At 42.7% G+C, this 19665-nt stretch overlaps 1 long non-coding RNA gene across 3 annotated transcripts in view; it reads left to right on the forward strand.

Annotated features, from left to right (window-relative positions):
• LOC147581635 (uncharacterized) overlaps window positions 1-16965 on the forward strand; it is a 56101-nt gene extending 39136 nt beyond the window's left edge. For all 3 annotated transcript variants that reach the window (XR_015250107.1, XR_015250105.1, XR_015250106.1), the window contains exons 3-4: window positions 7744-7865; window positions 16407-16965. This is a non-coding gene — a long non-coding RNA (uncharacterized LOC147581635). The remainder of the gene's footprint in view (window positions 1-7743; window positions 7866-16406) is intronic.
• Window positions 16966-19665: the final 2700 nt, after the last annotated feature.

A 19665-nucleotide genomic window follows, 5' to 3' on the forward strand; every position in this document is an offset into this window, starting at 1 on the left:
GAGACAGGTTGCATTTGTCTGCCAAAAGCCCAGTGTCTGCAAAACCACAAATACTGGAAATACAGGTGCTTCTAATACAACTATGTATGCTGGTTCCGAGTAATGGGCGTGCGTTGTCTATCAAAGTATTTGGTAGGAAAACGGAGGATGGCAAACTCCTTGTGTGCCCTGGATAAAACAAGCACACAGATTCTGATTGGATTAGAGAAAAGGTAAGACTCTAGGAAACAGAAGCTCAATTTCATTTGCCACAGATACTTCCTACGAATCCCATCTCCTTCCAAGATGTGCAGGAAGGAGCCACCTAGCCGAAGAGAAGACTTTGGATGCCAAGGTAACCTCAACCCAGAATAGCTCATGACTTTAAAGATCTGTCTTTCCCCCTAAGCAGGCCCAGATGTCCTGAGGAGGAGAGGGGATGTTGCAAGCAGGGTCTCCAAATACACAGCAATTAAATCTCTTGGACTGTTAAAGACCTACTCTTGCTCTAAATGCATTGAAGACTCAAGAAAGTGTAGCTGCCTCTCCTCCCTGAAAACTCTGCACTTCCTCATCTTACATATGGTGAAACTGAGGCACAAGGAAGGACAGAGGGTTCTTGCATCTCTCATATTGATCTAGTGACATACCTGGGAGGAAATCCCAGGACCTCCATCTCTGAATCCTTCAACATCTTCCACTGTCTTTCTACTTAATTCACAGTTAAAGTCTGTCTGCCTGTCTATCTATAATATATTATATGTACTATTATGTATAAAATATAAATAATTCTCAGATTCCTACTTAACTTCCTCTCCTCCTCTCCTCCTTTATATAACTAGGTTTGGGGGAGGGAGGGGTAACAAAGATCCATGATGAGGGAAAACCACAGTACTGCTCAAAGAAATAGACTTCTGGAAGGAGAGATGACAGGCTTTGTCTAGGGGCCAAGGGGTGCTTCAGATCTGGACTGTACAGCAAATTAAATGGAACACAACTCAACGGAAATCAGCAATGTAGACATCTGTGCCAGACGAAGTGAACTTCCACAACCTGGTTTTAAGGAACAGTAAATACAATAGAGATAGATAGATATAATATGTTGAATCTTGAGTAATAAAACAAGTTATAAATAGAATTATGCTAAATTAAAGACGGACATCATAGGGAATAGTCTGGTCAACAACCAATCACCATTAGAATTAAAAAGTAAACCGGCCTTTTCACTGAGTACCTCCACAACGTTTCTCAATGCACTAAGTACATTTTAACCATGCAAAAATACACAAACATCTTAACTAGGTTGTTTTTTTTTTTTTGTAAAAAAAATCAAACACCAACATTATGCATTTTTGTTAATTATATTGGTTAAAGTTACAGCCAGTGGCTGCCAAATATCAGATACATCATATACATATTTTTATACAGAATCTGGACAACACAACATTACACATCAGAGAGAGAAAGAGAGAAAAAGAGAAAGAGATTATTTGTTCCTTTGTGGGTTTGTTGTTGTTGTTCAGTAAAGAAATAAAGTAAAATATGAGAAGCAATGCTAAGAAGGAAAACACTTCAACAAGTCAGGAATACAGAGGGAGAATTGCTAATCAGAAATACAGGAGGAAAAGAGTTCATAGTTAGGTCTGTGTCTAGAATTTTCTTCACTAAGAAACAAAAGAGCACAACAGGTGTATTGGTTTGGAAAAGCAGAAAGAGCGATAACATCATGCTGTCTGGTTCCCAGCACGTTTCCAGCAAGAAGAAAAAATCATAATCACAAATTAATTTCACAAGTTTTGTTTTCAAAAATGTCCTCCCTTACCCAGGAAGCTGGGTAGTGCAGGGGTGGGGGCAGCTCAATTTTGAGAGTCCTTGGCAAGGGTTTGGCCAAAACCGTTGGCCTGAAATAAGTTGGAGATATGAGCTGTCTGTGGAAATTCACGCAATGAGATGCGACGTCAACTTGCTCCAGTCTAGGCAAGGTTCCCGTTGCCAGCCAGTGATCTGGCGGAGGAAGGACACACCCCCATGACAGGTTCTCCTAGCAAGGCCCCAGTCCTGCCCCTTAAACATTTGGTGTCAACACGATCCTAAGAATTCAACCTGGAAAGAAACAAGACCTTGAACACAAGCTATGGAAGCACTACCGTGGTCACGGTTAGATACAAAAATGTGAAAATTCAGATGTAATCAAAAATACAAAATCAGTTTCAATAAGATTTGCTTTTTTTTAACCATTACAGTGCAAGGTTTTTCAAATTACAGTAAAAGTTATGTGTCTGCTTACAGTAACTAGAGTAAGTAGCTGATTTTGTTCTGCTAGAATCAGAGGTCCCTGATAAGTGGGAATGCACCAATCTGAAATCAACCCGGCACAAGAAATGGATATCTTAACAAAAACACAGTTCACTACGGTCTTTACCCCTTCAAATAGTAACAAAGGAATGGTGTCATTTGCACAACTCATTAGCATGAGGTTCTTCCTCCATTAAAAATAAAAATAAAAATAATAAACAGATGATATTAAAATTCCAACAGAAAAAGGACTGGAAATCTGGGGCTGAAGGATGGAGCATCTGAAGGGAGTTTCCCACGTCACTGAGCTTTCCCACTGTAGTTAAAAATAAAAAAAAAATTGTTTTAGCATGAGCCTCAGTGGGCAATGCTGCTTTGTGCTTCTGCCTCCTTGTCCCAGGCAGTTGGGAAAGGGAGTTTCACCACCTCGTGGGATCAAAGGAAACCACAATACAGTCACGCCTCATTGTGCCATCAAGAATCACCCCCCAGGAAAGAAAAATAACCAGTTACAGGGGCTGGGGGGCTCAGAGGCTTGGAAAGGGACAGAGGAACCTTCATCTGGCAAGAGAGTATCCCTCATCAAGACCATTGTGACACTCAGAGCCTTGTGTTCTGGAAAGGAAGAAGAGGAAAGAGTCAAGAGCCCCCAAATTACATGGAAGAAAAAGAGCCACCATTTTCCCAGAGCCTTGTCTTTGGGAGTGGGCATATGACTGAAAGAGAAAATGTGGCTAAATGAAGTGATCAGGTGACAGTCTTCATGTTCATATCATGGAACATGAGAAGAAGCAAGGGTGACTGAGGAATTGTCCTCTTTTGAGGTTTGTAGAGCCAACCAGTCCAGGATGGGTTAGGAGAGGCAAGACACACTGGAAAACTTCAAGGAGCACTTCTCTCCATGTCCAAGAGAAAGAGGCAGATGTTTGTCAACATTGGGCACAACCATAGGTCCAGAAGCCTATTCTTCATACAGCCCCTCTTTAGCCTCATCCTGGTGCAGATACCCATGAGAACTACTCTTTGATCTATTTGACTGGCCCCTTACTTGGTCCCTCTGAGGTCCTACAAATGGTATATGGCAAACTCTTTCTGGGTTTGTTGAAATTAAAAGGGGACTATTTTAGGCAGCCAGTGGCTTATTATTTAGGGCCTGGAATCTGCCAGTCCTTTGTAAGATGTGCAAACACCCTCTCATCTGTGGGATGTGATCATGTGCTTGGATCCACCTGCCTCACACTAGTGACCTGAACAGAAGAGCAAACACTTTACTCACACCCACAGCCTGAGAAAGGGAAGAAACACAAATTCCTCTACCATGTTTGAAAGTTTCCCTGCCTTTGAGATACAATGTGAGGTGCTGTGTGCCTAGAAAGCACTCAATAATTTGTTTCACAATCTGGCCATTGGAGGACATTCAGGCTTCCTCTACAAATTTCGCTACATTTCTCAAGGAGGAAAGAAAATTCTGGCAGACATTACTTCCACACAGTTCTGGTTCATGCTCTCATGGGTGGAGGTGGACAGCCATAGAATGTGGCTTCCTACAGCAGGTGTCCCATGGTTTGTTCTGCCCCAGGGTGTTGTGGAATCAGGCAGAATATGGATGTGTGTGTCTGTTGTTTTTGCATGAGGTACTTACATTTTCTCATCCCTTTAGCCATATGAGATCCTGCACCTTACCAGGCTTCCCAGTCTCATTACCTACCTAGCTTTCCCAGAGTTCAGTACTCATTCTGCACCTATCAGAGCAAAGTAGTTTCCCTGGAAACATTCTTGTGCTCCCCACCCAGCTCTGACTCAAAATACAGCCCAAGGCCTGGTTCTCTGGGTACAGAGGTGGTAGGCCCCAAACAAACCCTCAAACAAACCCTATGCTCTTTGCCCTGGGTGCCACTAAGTGGTTGTTTCCCTCCAAGTCAGCCGAGGTCTACAGGCTTCGCTGACTATGAGTCTCCCCTCAAATGGAGGATTTTTTTAAATGTGCAAGCTGGTTTGCCTGAATGGCCCTACAAACACCTATGTTCTTCTTGAAATAAATCCCCAAACCTCTGCCTAGATAGATCTGCTTTCTCTAGATGGTGTGTTTCTGATCTGGCAGTTGGCGGTTGAAATAGCATTTGAGGATATGTGATCACAGATGTATTCACATGAGTGAAGCAACAGAATGAAGTTAGGGAATGACGTGATACATAGTGTGCCTTAAAGGCTTAAGCAACATGCCAAGATTCCTCTATGCTAAGTTCCTGTTGCTGTCCCCAGACAAATGTGAAGCCCAGTGAAAATGCCCCATAACTGGGCTGTGATGCCCCCACTTTTGGTATCTGGGACTATTTAGTACTATTTACTATTAATTATGGAGCTGCCTCTGGCTGAAAGAAATCTCCAGGAATGGTGTTTTGGAGAGCAGGCACATTTAGTCCAGGGACATTGGTGGGAAGTGCAATGTTGTTCTCCTACTTCCCAGGAGGATGGGGATTGGACATCACTGACTAGGGCATCAGATTCCCAGGTCATATCCTCACTTCTTTATGATCTTGGACAGCTTAACCTCTCAGAACCTTAGTTTCCTCTTTTGCGTGTTGGATGTGATGCTACTTTACTCAGGGTTGTTGAGAAGATCACATGAGACACTGTGTGAAAGCACTCTGCAGACATATGCAGATGTGGGTGTATAGCCTCATCCACCTCTATGAGAGAATCATACCTTCCACATGAAACGAATGAGATAGTTTTCTGTGTCTAAAGCATGTTCTTAGTAAGGTGGTAGTCTGCTGTAAGTGGAGCTCCAAAAGGCAGTAGGGCTTGGGGGAGTTCTTTGCTTGCTTTGGTTTTGATTGGTCAATAGTCTTTGTGCATCCAATATGGCTGATTCTCATCTCATGACGAGTGGATGCTCTTGTCTTTACCCCACTCCACTTAAATCACTTGACACAAATAATAAAGAAGGGCTAGAAGGAAGAAAATTCTTTTTACCTTTAAGATATATATTTTGAGAATACTTATTAAGATGGTGAGAAGTTGGCTTCATCTTTTCTTTCAAAGAAAAAAGTATAGTTGATTTAGGAGATGCTTACCTTTGATTTAAGGATGATCTCCCTGGATTCTTATATTCATAACAATTAGGTTGGATTAAAAATGGAGGAGCTAAATTTTTTCTCTGGGTTTCTTAGAAGTTCATAGTCTGGAGACAGATACTTGTCTCGTGTTGAATGAGTGTGTGCATTTATAATAGGATTTTAGGGTCAGAAGGGAGCTTAGGAAGTGTCATCTTCATGTTGCAGAAGAGGGAGCTGGTACAATGGGATAGTGGTGAATCTAGTGCTCCTGCTGCTGCAGTGGATTGCAAGAAGGTGTGACTAGCTTGGAGGGGAGGTGGGGCTGGAGGACAGCTCTCTGTGGCCCTGTGATGTAACAGCACAGCTTCCTAAACAATCCATCTTTCTCTTACAGGAGTCCTTCCAACCTAGTCTCACCCAGGCACCCTTAGAGAAAAACACTGGGTGAATGACTGGTAAACTTCTTGTGGTCTGGTTTGGTGAACTGAACTAGGAGATTAAGGAATTACTATTTGTTAAAGGTTAAAAAAATAACCCTATTTCTCATCACTGTTAAACAATGAGGACTTTTTTAAAAAAATCACTACCAATGAATATAACTTGTAGCTTTAAAATGGACCTACTTTAAGATTATATATGTAATTTATGGTAAGGTAATATATATATTATATATGTATTATGTACTGTATATTTAATATTTTGGAAATGGGCACATGGTGAATGATGAATGTGATAGATGTGATATGTCTTGAGTTCAGAAACTCTTTTGACAATGCACCTCAAGACATATCAGAATTCACCATGAGAATAGAGCAGTGCCAAAGAATTGTTCTTAACAGAAATTAAGGATAATTCACTGTCGGCCTAATTGGGCATTATGGGAGTGTTTTGGGGGGATGACCCAGGGCTTCTTGTTTCACAAGGAAAACTTTACAGGTTAGTTGACTGATACAAGATCTGTGTCATGCTATTTGGCCCCATTTCTCTCTTGGCTGTCCTTAAGAAAATGGCCTTCTCTCGAGTTCTCTGTAATCCATGTACATGTTTATAGCATATTTCTTAACATAAACTCTGCAAGTCCATGAACTCAGGATGGAGGCATATGCTCTGTGGATATAAAGAAATGATGGCTAAGAGCAATAGTTAGAATGGTGTAGGGGTATTGAGTTTCAGGTCTTTCATAAGTCCTGACCATAGGGTCTACTATGGATGGAATGGTTGTGTTCCCCTAAATCTATATATTAAAGCCCTAATTCTCAATGCAGTGGAATTTGGAAGTGTGGCCCTAGAGAGATCACTGGGTTTAGATGAGGTCATGAGGGTAAAGCCCCCATGATGGGATTAGTGCCCTTGTAAGAGTGTAGCCACCAGAGCTCTCTCTGCCATGTGAGGATAAACCATAAAGCAGCCATCTGAAAACCATAAAGAGACCCCTCACCAGACACCAGATCTGCTAGCACCTTGATCTGGGCCTTTATAGCCCCTAGAACCATGAGGAGTAAATGTTTGTTGTGTAAGCCAACCAGTCCATGTTGTTTTGTTACAGCAGTGGCACTACGGCAGAGTGCATTCCTAACTTCCCTGATATACATCACTTTCAAGTCTCCATCCAGATCAAGGCTAACATAATTATGGGTGAAGCACCCTCTTTCTTTCTAGAGCAATCTATCTCAAGGAAAGGGGAATCATCTCAATACTCTCCTCTCTTTGTCTCTTCTTTCTTGTCAAGCCACTTTTCCTAAGACAGGATTGATTTTGAAAAGGGATCTTGGTGATCTTACATGAGGAATCTAAAAAAAAAAATTGCTATTAAGGGATCTAATATATTGATACACACTTATTTTTAGGGAGAAGAGAGGAAGAAGAGGGAATACTTTGTATTCAGGTCCCAAACCCAGGTTGTGCTGTCCATGAGGAATGCTTAGCAGTTCTTCAGAAAGATAAATGAAAGCAGAGACCTCTCAGTGCCCCATGTCTTCACCTCTTCCTTTCTGCTCAAAGAGCTGTAGACCTGCTCATCATTTTCAGTCTTACCTTTCAGCCCTGGATATATAGGCTTTAGCTCCTCAACCAGACTGTGAATTTCTTAAGGACAGGAACTAGTCAAGTCTCTGGGATCTTTCCTGGGTGAATGTTGAGTGAGTAAGAAGACTAAATTAATGAGCACAATAAAGAGACTGGGCATGAGCTCATGAGTCTAGCTGGGCCCTTGGTTCTCAAGGGAGGAAATCTCCTTTAACCCCAGGAGAGATTGCTTTGGTTTTGGGAGCTGGCATGAGGCAAAGCAAGATCTTCACAAGCTTTCTGAAGCAAAGTTAGAGCCAGGACTCTCCCAGTTCTTCAGGTCATTCAGTTTGTAGTAATCTAACTCTTACTAGATGCAAAGTGTTGCTGTTTGCTTTCTTTTCAGCACCTTGGGCTTCAAAAAACAATGGTGCCACTCAATGCCCTGATTCCTTCTCTACAACATGGATGGACCCTGCCCAAAGAGCCTCCTGGGAACAATCAGATGGACACCAATTGACTTAAAAAGTAAGTTCTCATAGTATATATTTGAGACATTTTTTTTCAGGGAAAACTGTTGGAAATCAGGGAAAGGGTTTCTTTTCCAAATGTCAGATGTAAGCTGATTCCTCAAAGCCCCTGTTCTTAGGCTATCTCAATATGAGTGGTTTATGCACTGATCAAGCTATTTGGAGTTGCTGTAGGTTTAGATAAATGTGCTATTGTAGGGGTGAACCCTCAAAGTTTGATAAGGCAGCAGAAAGAAAAGGAAGGTAAGATGCCCTCACCAATTTAAGATGGGGGTACACTGTCAGATGGGATGGAAAAGGCAGGGACTTTTATTCAAGACATCGGAGCTTGCATCATGGTTTTGTCAGTAATCAGAGGAAGTTAGGCAAAACATTTAACCCCCTAAGTCCCATTTATCCTTTGTGAAATAAAGCTCTATATTAAATCCCCCTGGATAATAAAGTTACTATGAAAAATAAATTAGATAAACTAAATAAAAACATATAGAAAAACACTGAGCAAATTTCCTGGCATCAGCTAAGTCTGAGATGAATGAAGATTTGGATGACACAGATGACAGGAGTGTGAGGTATATGAGAGCCAGTGAGTGTCTGGATGTCACCCTCAATCTGGGCCACACAGGCAGTCAGGCTCAGCAGAGCCACAACTAGTGGGCGGGAAAGGGAATACTCAAAATTTAATAACTTGAAGCTTAGAGTTAAAAGTGAATTGTGTAAAATAGAAGCCACCTTTTCTGAATGGATACTGGGCTGATACACTTAGTCTATCAGCCCAGGGATGCAGGGGCTCACCATCCCACCTGTTCTAAAGAGATTCTGGGTCATGGATTGGCAACGACAGAGTTACTTTATGGAGGTTAAATGACTATAATGAACCAGATCAAGGGAATTAGGGATTTCCAATTGAAAACCCTGTGTATTTTATTAATTGGTTCTAGTATTCAGAATAGCCACCCCCTGCATTTCCACTGAGACATGCTAAGAGTCCAAAGTCTTTATAAAAGGCCAGCCCACTCTTTGAATGGGAAATATGAATTCCAGGAATAGATCCATCTGTGAGTAAGTTCTCATGCTTGCTCTGCTTCTTTGTACCTTGCATCTCTCATCCAATGTCTAAATGTTTATTTTTTTAAAATCTCAGAACATGAAGTTTAGATGAACAAACTGTGGGGCAATCTCTGTGTAGGGCTGAGGGAATTAGGTGCCATTGGGGAAGGAGCTGAAAAAAATCAATTTTTCATAGCCTCCTTTTCCATCTTTCCCATATTTTTGTGGTACTTGGAAAGGCGCAGAACCACTGTACTAGTTATAAGAGAAACTGGGTCTTTGCCCAGACTCCAAAGACTCAGTCCCCCATTAGTGCATAGGCTCTGCCCATAGTGATCAGCTCCTGGGCTGCTACAGTGAGTGCCCAGAGCTGACTGAGGAATGCAGAGCTCGACTAGCTATGGGAAGCTGCAGTGGTCTCAAATATTCTGGAAGGTTGGCATGACCAGGGTTAACTGAAATCTTATTAAGAAACAGAGTAGGCTCCTCCCTGTGTCTCTTGGGAAGCTTTGGGCTTTAAGAAATTCCATTCATTATTCAAGAATTCCTTCTGTTTGGCCTTAAAAACTCAGTGGTTCCAGACATCAAACCTAGAATGGCCAGTTGACACCTTCCAATCCTCTGGTTTACCCTCACCAACAGAGATATCCAAATCACCACCACTCTAAGGCTCCATTCCACCAGGCTTCCACCATGTGGGAAGGACCAGATGAATGGGTTTTATACATTCACAACAAAGCTGCAGGGAACTAACTTTTGAACCAAGCCATGCACATCAACACATCAACATCTACAAGCCCTGCTGTGTGTGTGGGGGGGGGGGGGGGAGGGGGCGGTCCCTGAATCTTCGGAAGAAGGAGGGAGGTTACCCAGAAGGGGGAGCTACTCTCTGGATCACATTACTGAACAAAGAATAACTGGCTGCAGCTTGAAAGACCATTCTTTCAACCAAATTGGGTGAATGGTAACAGACAGTGAATGATGATGTTAACAGACAATATAGTTTAAATATAAGTTTCTGGAAATTGTCTTGGACCCTCATAAAAAAAAGCAATCAATGTGAATGAATAATGTAACATGACTACAAGACTGACCATCTTCATGCATTCTATGCATCCTTCAAAACCCAATTCAAATGCAAATGTTAGTGAAGCCTTCTCTTATATCTCTACTTGAAAGTATCGCTTCCTATTTTGGAAGCCCATAACACCTCTTCTAGGGCTTTATTTTTCACTGTATTATGGTAATTATTTATGTACATTTCTTGCCTCATATTTAGTTCCTTGGGGTTTGTATCATCTTTAAAACCCCTCCAGTTCTAGCTCTGCACCAGACATAGTAGGTGTTCAATAAATATTTGATAGCCAAGTGAATGATTGAATTTGAAATGGGAATACTGTTCTGGCAGGAAAGCTCCAGTGGGATAAAATAAATCTATTATCTGCCACCTTGTTCGTGCCAAAAGGATCAGGGCATGGCAGACCCAGTGCTCTGAGAAATCCAAGGTCAAAGAGTCTCTACCATGGCTGTACCACATCTCAAATTCAGGTATCATTTGTACCATTCAAATTCTTCTATCATTTGCCACATCCCATTGAAATATACCTCCTACCTCTGATTTCAAAGTTCCTCAAGCATAGAAGTTGTTCCTGTTCAAACCAGGGCATCCAGAAAGCAGCTAGCGAGTCAGAAGTGAATTCCAAATTGAAGATTTCTCTGGAAGTTTAAGACCAAGTAACAACCATAAACAGAACTAAATGCATCTCTGTCTAGAATACTCACATCCCAAGACAGCCTTCTCCCTTCAAAGGGGGCAGACTAGTTAACAATGAAAAAAATATCACATCCAGACTAGTAACAACAAAAGAAAGATCACAGCATCCTCATGGCAGTACAAAAACTTCCCACAACAGCCCTACAGCAACAGTCAAGCCCCAAAATTAACCCACTTTGCAGAGACCTGGTCTCTGCTCAGAAAAGAAAGGGGAGAAGATACAATACCTTTCCACAATGAAGTGATGTTCTACACCCCTTCCCCACTCCCATGCTTGTTCTGACATGTCCCGGATTCCCTCTCAACCAAGGGAGTTATGCTCATGTGTCAGCAGTGGAGCACTACATGGACAAAACTGGCTCGTCTGGGTCAGAAGTCATGTCATGTCCTCTACTAGGTTTACTTTTAAGAGTTTGATCCACTCAGATCCTTCCCCTCTAAGAAAAAGAGTAAACCCAGTGCTTAGGGCTACCAACACATACACCTAAAAAGTCTCTATTTTTGATGCAGCAAGTTCCTTCTGTTCACTCTGAAATCTCCTACTTATCTCTGTCTTAGTAGTGATTTGGAGGTGCAATAGGTGTGGGCATCCAGGAAGGGTGGCACCAAGTGTGGAAATGGCCCATAACCTGCCTGCAAAGAGAAGTCAGCCCAGTATTCAAGCTTCAGAAAAGTCTCCAGTAAACAAGGTGTCCCTTGTGGGAGAACCGGGGACTCTGAGATGCTAGGAAGATGGAGCAAAAAGAGGATGGTGTGGATAGCTATGTAGTGAACTTTCTCTTGGCACTGGGTGGGCTGGAGGGTAATGCTACAAGAAGGAATCCCACAGAACCCCACCTGAAAACTGGCTTCTCTCAATCTGCAATAGTTATGTCAACAAAAGAACAGGGAATAATAAGAATTGTGCTTTATCATACCTAAAAAAACAAATCAAAACTTTTCTTAAGCATTTAATTATTTCAAAAGAAATCTTGTAATCCGGGGAAGCTCAGTGAGATGGTAAATTCCTCAGAATCAAAAACCAAATTTGGAAGCATATTGTCATTGTGCCTCTGTGTGTGTGTGTGTGTGTGTGTGTGTGTGTGTGTGTGTGTGTGCATGTGAGTGAATATATCATATATTCCCACTCACCTACTTACAGGTATATATAGAAATACATATTTATCAATGGATTTTCCTCCCTTCAAGTCAACACCAGTGTGTTCCACCTTCAGTACACATGTATTATCTGCATTCCAATTCATAGACAGACCATTAATACCATAAAAAGAGAGAAATAGCTGAGAATAGGCAAAGTATAACCTAGCAAGAATTGTTTTAAGTGCCGGTTCAGCATTGTTAAAAAACAGAGCAAACCTCCCCCAAATACAAGCTAAAATGTCTGTTATTAATACACACTCTCAATTCTTTAAGGTCATCAGAAGAAAAAAGGGCAGAGAAAAAGACATATTATGAAATTGAATCTTAAGTGTTTTCCTTTTTTGTAGTCTTTGTATGTATTTTAAGGGAAAACTCGCCATTTGTAGAAATGATTCTCCCCCCTTCAGTTACTTTTCCCTAGCTCTCTCTAGAGCTAGGGAATAATAAAACATGTACAGAGTTTTGCTGATTTATCATTTTTAAGAATCTTTCATTCTAACTTATAGATCTTTCTTTATCCTATTTAAAACATTTAATGAGTTCGAGAAATGTCTTATATATTTTGGCAAAAGACACAGAAAAACAAGGGTTGTTGAAATATACAAAGTATCTAGGGCTCACGACTTAGATGTGCTTAGCTTAAGGAAAATAATTGTATTTAAACACATAGAAAAAGGGAATCAATTGCAGACAATCCACCTTGCATTTTCTATTTAAGATGCTTTCACCCTGTACTGTAATTGGTCAGGATTCTTCCGAAAATTTTGAGTCTTTATGGCATCGCTGGCTTGTAGATTACAAATGTTTCCAAATCACCATCCCTCTTAACACATAGTATGGAAAGAGTTCCAGAAAGTTTAGAGAAGATGTGAGGGCTGGGCACAAGGTAGTTCACCACCAAATAGCACAACACACAAAATCAACCTAGAGAAAACAGCAAAATCAAAAAGTTGAAAGCAGCCAGGTCAGACTAGAATGCTAGGGTGTCAGTGAGTACCATATTCCATGCCAAGAAATTGAAATTAAAAAAAGAAAAAGAAAAAAGAAAGTTGGACATAAATCAATATTGAAAGCTTCAAAAAGTCAAAGCCAAACCAATGTTTCCTTTTTCCCCCTATGCACAAACCTTTTGTTTTAAACCCAATGGCATTGAGATCAGTAATTTTATCTGGAAGATTCAAGTCTGCAGAGACACTCCCCTTCCATTGATCACTTGAGTCCACAGAAATAAAGCACCTTTGGAACCAAGAGTTGTTCAAGAATCCTAGTGTCTTATTCAATGTGTTGAAAAAGTACAGTTAAAATAATTAGAATAATTCATCAAATGACAAACACAATTATATTGACTCTAGTGAATAGGCAAAAGGGCTCCCCAGGACAATTCACAACTAAGGAGATAGAGCACAATAAAAGGCTATGACATTTTATGAATATTCTGTGTTATAGCTTTGAACTTTATTGCAAAGCAAAAAATATATATTTTTATATATATATATTTTTATCTACATTTCACCTCTGACATTGTACACAACACGAAAGCACAGAAAACCAAAAAAATCATAATGAGGTAGATACATAACACTTACAGATGGAGGAGACTAAAGAGTTTAAATTTGGCTTAATACTGTGGTCACCAATGTATGCATTTTCAACACAGCAGCAAGCATTGATTCACAGGGCAAGAAGCCCAGTGATCTCAAACCCAAAAATAAGCCCCATTAAAAAATACCTGCTTCAAAATGAAAAAAACCATTTTTTTAAAAGTCAGGGAATCAGATGTGTTCAATCGCAAACCCTGGTGAAATAAAAAAGAAGGGGGGAGGTTGTTTTTGCTTTTGTGCCAGGAGGAAAAAAAAAAAGTAATTTTCACCTATCCAATTAGGAGTAACCTGTCCCATAGGTTTCTTCCGTGTATTCCTGCTCAGTGGGGTTGGGTCAGCCTCAGGAGCTCTGTAGCCAGCTGTTGACGGTAAGGAAATAGGATTTCCTTCTTCCTTTTCCCTAGGGTAATGCTCACCTCTGCAGCCACAGTGACAGGGACCACTAGCCTTTGAGGGCTCCTGAAACATGCCAGGAAATGGCTGGAAATCAATGTAGCTGTGAAGTCTCTAGTATAGCTCTACCTTTCTAGGATCATGTGCTCTCTTGGTGGGTGAGGCAAGGGTTTGGGACACTGGGATCACCTCATTCCCCTATCAATCCCTCTTATACCCTTTCCAATGGAGAGCTGAGAAGGCCATCTTCTGCCATCTTCAATTTTACTTATGAATGCATTTTCACTGTAAAATGTGATGTCAGGTGGTGATGGCTATGGCAGAGACCACCTCCTTCCTTGTATGCCATCTTGAATGGAAGGAGGACGGGGTGAAGAGAAGGGACCTGGAGAGGACACTTGGCTGGTTGAAGCAGCAGCTGGGAGAGCCGAGCAATGAAATGCCCAACTGAGGAAGGGGCAGATCAGGCAAGTGCAGTTGGCCAATGGAGACCTAAGGGGGTCCACCCAGAAAGCCAAGGAGTAACTTGGGTTTGTTGACAGTGCCTAGAAAACCCTGGAGACCCTAAAGAGAATGTGAGAGAAGAAAGGCCCAGAGACATTAATGGGGCTAAAAGTGTAATAAAATCAAACTCCCTTGGATTGTTTAATAGTTATTTTTATGGTGGACGTGATCTGCTTTTGGTAGGATTTGCTCTGCTCCCAGAAATATCTGGGAACAGTTGCAGAACAGGTCAGCCTCAGGCAGGAGAGGAGACAGAGGGGTCCCAGAGGAATGGTTGGTGAACTGGGGATAATGGAAGGATGGGCAAGGAACTGATAAGCAGCCACCTGGGAGAGATTTGTCACATGAGCATATTGTACCTTCAAGTCAGCCTATGCTGGGCAGGGCCAGGCGCTGTTTTCTGGAAGCCAGAGTGTGAACAGTACTCTCCCATGTGTTTGTGCATCATCTCCCCTGCTGGACCATCTTTCCTCTTTGTCTTCCCAATGCCTACCCCAGGGCCTAGCCAATAGAGGGCATCATCATGGTTGAACTGCATTTTTAGAAAATGGAGTAAGAGAATGGATTGGGAAAGAAGAGAAAGTGTCCAGTGTCATAAGGGTTTTGAAGACCCCATATTCCCCCTCAAGGCAATAGCTGGGTGTATTTTTGCCTGCCTAGATGCATCTCAAGTGAATACTCACATTTGAATTTTGAACATAAAACATACTTAGAGGAAATAATACAGTAGCAGGGCCCAATGGGAAAGGAACTGAACACAATTCATCTGAATATATGTCAAAACTGAGGTCTCAGCAAAGCTGGGCAACTGCTTCCATCCTGACTGGACTGGAAGATCAGCGGGGTGGTGGGAGGCAGTGTGTGCAATCTGTCTTGAGTACTTAATTCCAGAAGGCAAAGACAAAGTGAACTTGCAACTATCACTCTCAAGTGATTCCCAGTCTTACCTTACAGGAGATCCTGGGCAAGGCAAGGCCATGGACACTTCCAAACATCCCAAAGCTCACTAATCCAGAGTCTAGATCTCTGTCCCCTCAGAGATCCAAAGCAAAAGGAATCAGTCAGGATTGTAAGACGCATCATTCAAGTCATTATAAGGTGGAGACTATCTGACTACCAGGCATTCAACAGTGAATGAAGGCAAGGAGAATTTTTTTCCTTGGAGACCCTTGAGAAGAAGTTTGATATTTTTTTGTCTGTGTCTGTGAGGAGGAGCAAAAATTAGGTGATGTCTGAGTCTCCTTCAAACCCTGAGATTCCATTGTTTCTTTGTGCTCTGAAGAAGCTCCAGCTTTGCTCAAGGACTGAGGGATTTTTCTTTGTGTATAATTGCTGGGACTGTGGCAGGATTAGGATAGGGTGTGTGCACGTGTGTGTGCATGCATTTGTGTGCACACGCATGCAGGTATGCTCAGAAGCTGTCCAGTAGGCATTAAGCTGACATAATTGTAAGCAAACATGTAAAGCATGAGGCTGCCTCAGAGAAACAATAAGTAGGGTGCATTACTCCCTTTCCCTGACTCTCTCTAATCTGCCCTTTCCTGCCCATTTCCTGTCGTCCCTTGTGCTCTTCCTCTCTCATTTAGATAGTTTTTGTCCCCTTTGTCAGTGCACATGACAGTGACAATCACTTTCTTAAGCCTAATATTTTGATGTTGGTCATTTCATTCCCTGGCTTAGGAATTCACAGTGTCTTTCAACGACTTCTCATCCCAAATGACTTTCACCAAATGCAATAACCTGTCTCATTATTTTATTACTTTTCTGGTTTGGATTGATCATAGAGATCACCAGGCTCACCCTTGTGTTTTAGATATGGGGAAACTGAAACTTACAGAAGGCAAGCTACTAGGCGAGGAATGATGGGTACAAGAGCAGAATGCAGGTTCCCAGGCTGCCCCCACCACCAGTGCCCTTCCCCTGGCCTAACACAGGCAGCTTCTTGCCATGCCTGGCCTAGAATGGCTCTTACTCTCTGCCATGTCATAGGCATTGTGTTCAGAAACCTACTCCGAATTTACCCTGTGAGGCTTACATTTCTGAATCTGCCCTAACTCCAACCGTTCAACTCTTTTTACAGATCCTTGGAGAAATAACCCACTTATCTGGAAATCTCCTCACCTTTTAAGACCACACACAAAAGTAACAACAACAAAACCTACAGAAAGAAGACACAGAAGTTCTCAGGCCAACCAGAAAAGACATCTCAAAGTGTTTATAGGGAGGCTCCCATTCCATGGAAGTCTCCAAGAACTCATACTGTACAGGTCATGCTCAGGGTGACCTGTGGGAAACAGGCATCATTTTTCCTGGGGATACCTTATTGCATAAATGGTCACTAAATTTGTAAGTGCCCTAAAACCTCCCACACTCTCTCAGCCTCTCTGGCCATCTGCAAGAAAACAAAAATGCCAAGACTGCCTTCATCCCAGCTGGTCCTTGATGGGTGCTCTGAGCTACCTGGCCTTTATGAGCTGTTGGGAAAGGACATGAGTGGAGCCTGGATCTTGAAGAAGAGTGGGACCAAATCTCCAAGCCCGTACCCCCTGCCCCCAGCTGTACCCCTACTGACCACGAAACCCTGTGCAATCATGGAGGTTCTCTGAGCCTCAGTTTCCCCATTTGTAAAATGGGGCAGAGTTTCTCGCCTTGTGAGATTCTTGCAAAGACTTAGCTAAGATCACTGTATGAAGGCATCTGGGACAGAGCCTATACATCACTGGCACTCAGTCAATGTTAGCCGAGTCTCAGTTCTCCTGTCCTCCACAAAGGGCTCTGCTCCATCATGGCTGATGTCACCTGCCACAGGCTACATTGGACTTACTCTGACACCCCTACATTCCTGAGACTCCAGTAATCCTAAATACTTTTTTCCTCTAAAGAAACTGCCCCATTCCCCCATGAGAGGAAACACAACATCTCTAAAGGGACTTTTTCTTCAGAATCAGCCAGCCTGAGAGAGCTTGGGGCTATACCTGATTTTTCTGGCCCTGGCATCTGGGACTCTATACCTGTCCCCTGCAGGATCTCAGGTACCAATCAATGGCAAGAACCCAGCTAACAAAGGGTCAGCCGACATACCACAACAGGACCCTTCCACTCTGACGGGGAAGGTTTTCGTCAACAAAGGTTCTGTCTGTGCTGCTGCTGAATTGTCAGCCTTCATGATAGACACATTCCCTGGGTCTAGATTTATGGTTGCAACTCAATAATGCCAGCTTTGCAGCTGTGGCCTCAGAGGTGGCCCACTCCTTCCCAGAAAGGCAGGTTGTCATAACCCCAAAATAGGTATTGGACACTCTGCTTCGACCCTGGTGAAGGAGCAAGGGATCTAGAACACTTCCACCCTCTATCCCCTCTTCATTTTGCCCTGAGCTCTGACCCTAATGGAAGACCTGCAGCCTCTGGGTCCCTGAAGCCATCTCAGGGCCTGAGCACCAGTGGGCCGGCCAGAGAAGAGTGGGCTCATGGGGCTGGACCTTGGCAACCTCTGAGAAGCCCCTACCAGCTCCCCAGCCACTTTTTGGGAAGGGCCAGGAGTTGGAAAATCACATGGTGTTCTGGAAGTGATTCCCTTGATATTTTCTGAGCTGTAAAGACAAGCCGGCTTCTGGGAAAGACTCCTGGGTCTGTAGGCCTAAAGTTCTCCAGAATGCTACCTTTTCAGGAGCAGAAAGAATGAGTGATACATTCCTGGGATGGATCATAGCAGGTATGACCTATGGAACAGGACAAAAGCAAATGAACAGCACTTCATTAAGATCCCCTGAGTAGCTAAGAGTATGTGTAGGGTGGGGGAGGAGTCGAGGAATGAGGCCAACAGAGAAAATGCATTCGTGTCAAAGGACCGACTTCCTTTTTCAATCCAAAGGAATTCCATCTAAGCTCCCACCAGCCAGAGAACGGAAGCGTGTTGTGCTGGAGCAGTTTAGGCAGTGTCGGAATTAATCTTTTAAAAACTGTCTCGGATGGCTCGGCCACCTTGTGTGAGATTCGTAAACCGTGTGCAAAACTCAGACTTGTGCAGGCAACCAGAGAAGGTAAGAACCTGTCTTCTGCACGCAGGGCTTCCCCTGGCTGATTTGTGCTTTGTCTAACCCAGGATCTCTCTTCTTCCCAGCGGCTCTTTTTAAAGCCTGGTGAAGGCAGGCGAGGCCAAATTGGCTACAGGGTAGAACCCGCTATTCTCCCTCTTGGTGAGCTGCTGAACATCTATTTCAAATACCTCTAAAGGATGGACAGCCTGAGGGCTGAGTTCCCGAATGCTTTTGATGCTGGGCTCTTGAAGATTCTCTCTATGTCTGACTTTCAGAATGAAAGCAGATGCAGTAACCCCACCCAGGCACATTGCAGTCACTGGCTGGCAAGGGAGGAGGGGTATTAGCAAAAAGTAGTGCAAAGGTAGGGAGGTGGGATTTGGCACTAGGTAGAGCACGTAGAGTCGGTGGGAAGGAGGCATTGGCATAAAGCGAAGGTAGAAAATACTCACCCTCTGGGGATAGGTTACTCCGTATAGATGACCACAAATAAGGAACAAAAACACCTGGGTCAAATCCTTCCCAGAGTATGCCAGCTCCCTGCCAGGCTCTGTATTCAGGACCAAGGTGTAGGTGCTGATTTAGCTGAAGGTCCCTGTCATTCCCCCAGCCCCCAATCCCAGAGGTCACATGCTCATTGTCCCACTTAAGCCAAATTTTTTTTTTTCTTGCCTTAAGCCAACACATCCCCAAAACATATCCTATAAAAGTAGATTTCATAAAGAAGATAAATATTTTGAATCAAGAAGAGGATGAAAACAAGTTGTAAACATGTAACTGAAACACAAAAATACACATCAGTTCACTTACAGAACCAAACAGGGTTACATCGAATCATTTAAAATGAAAGCAAAGGAAAACTCTTCTCGGGAGCTCTTAAATTTAGGAAAAGAATCACTGTAGCATGCTCACCTTGAACCAGGGATTGGATATTGTGGTTCTTGTACAAAGGAAAATCTGGGAGGGAGGTGGAGGTCCGAGGTGAAGGAGGGAGGAAGATTGCATAGTTGTGAAACAGTGGCTTCTCATCAAGGTGAACAAGTGCGTCCTCTGATAAAATAGCGTTTGATTTTTTTTTTTTTCTGTTCATTTCTGTTCACGGTATTTTTCTCTGTCCACCAAACATGTCATACACTGACACATATATACACTACACACACACATGCGAGCGCTAAACACCTGAATTACACAGCCATACTTGAAAACGCCCCCTCCCCACTCGTTCTGCGCAAAGTTCCTATTTGCTTTTGCTACATCCTGACCCGTTTCTTGTCAAAACTCCTGTTTCGGATTGTTTCTTTA

The sequence above is a fragment of the Puma concolor genome, chromosome B1 (genome assembly GCF_028749965.1).
Source record: "Puma concolor isolate L17-30 chromosome B1, mPumCon1.1.hap2, whole genome shotgun sequence".
Lineage (NCBI taxonomy): Eukaryota > Metazoa > Chordata > Mammalia > Carnivora > Felidae > Puma > Puma concolor.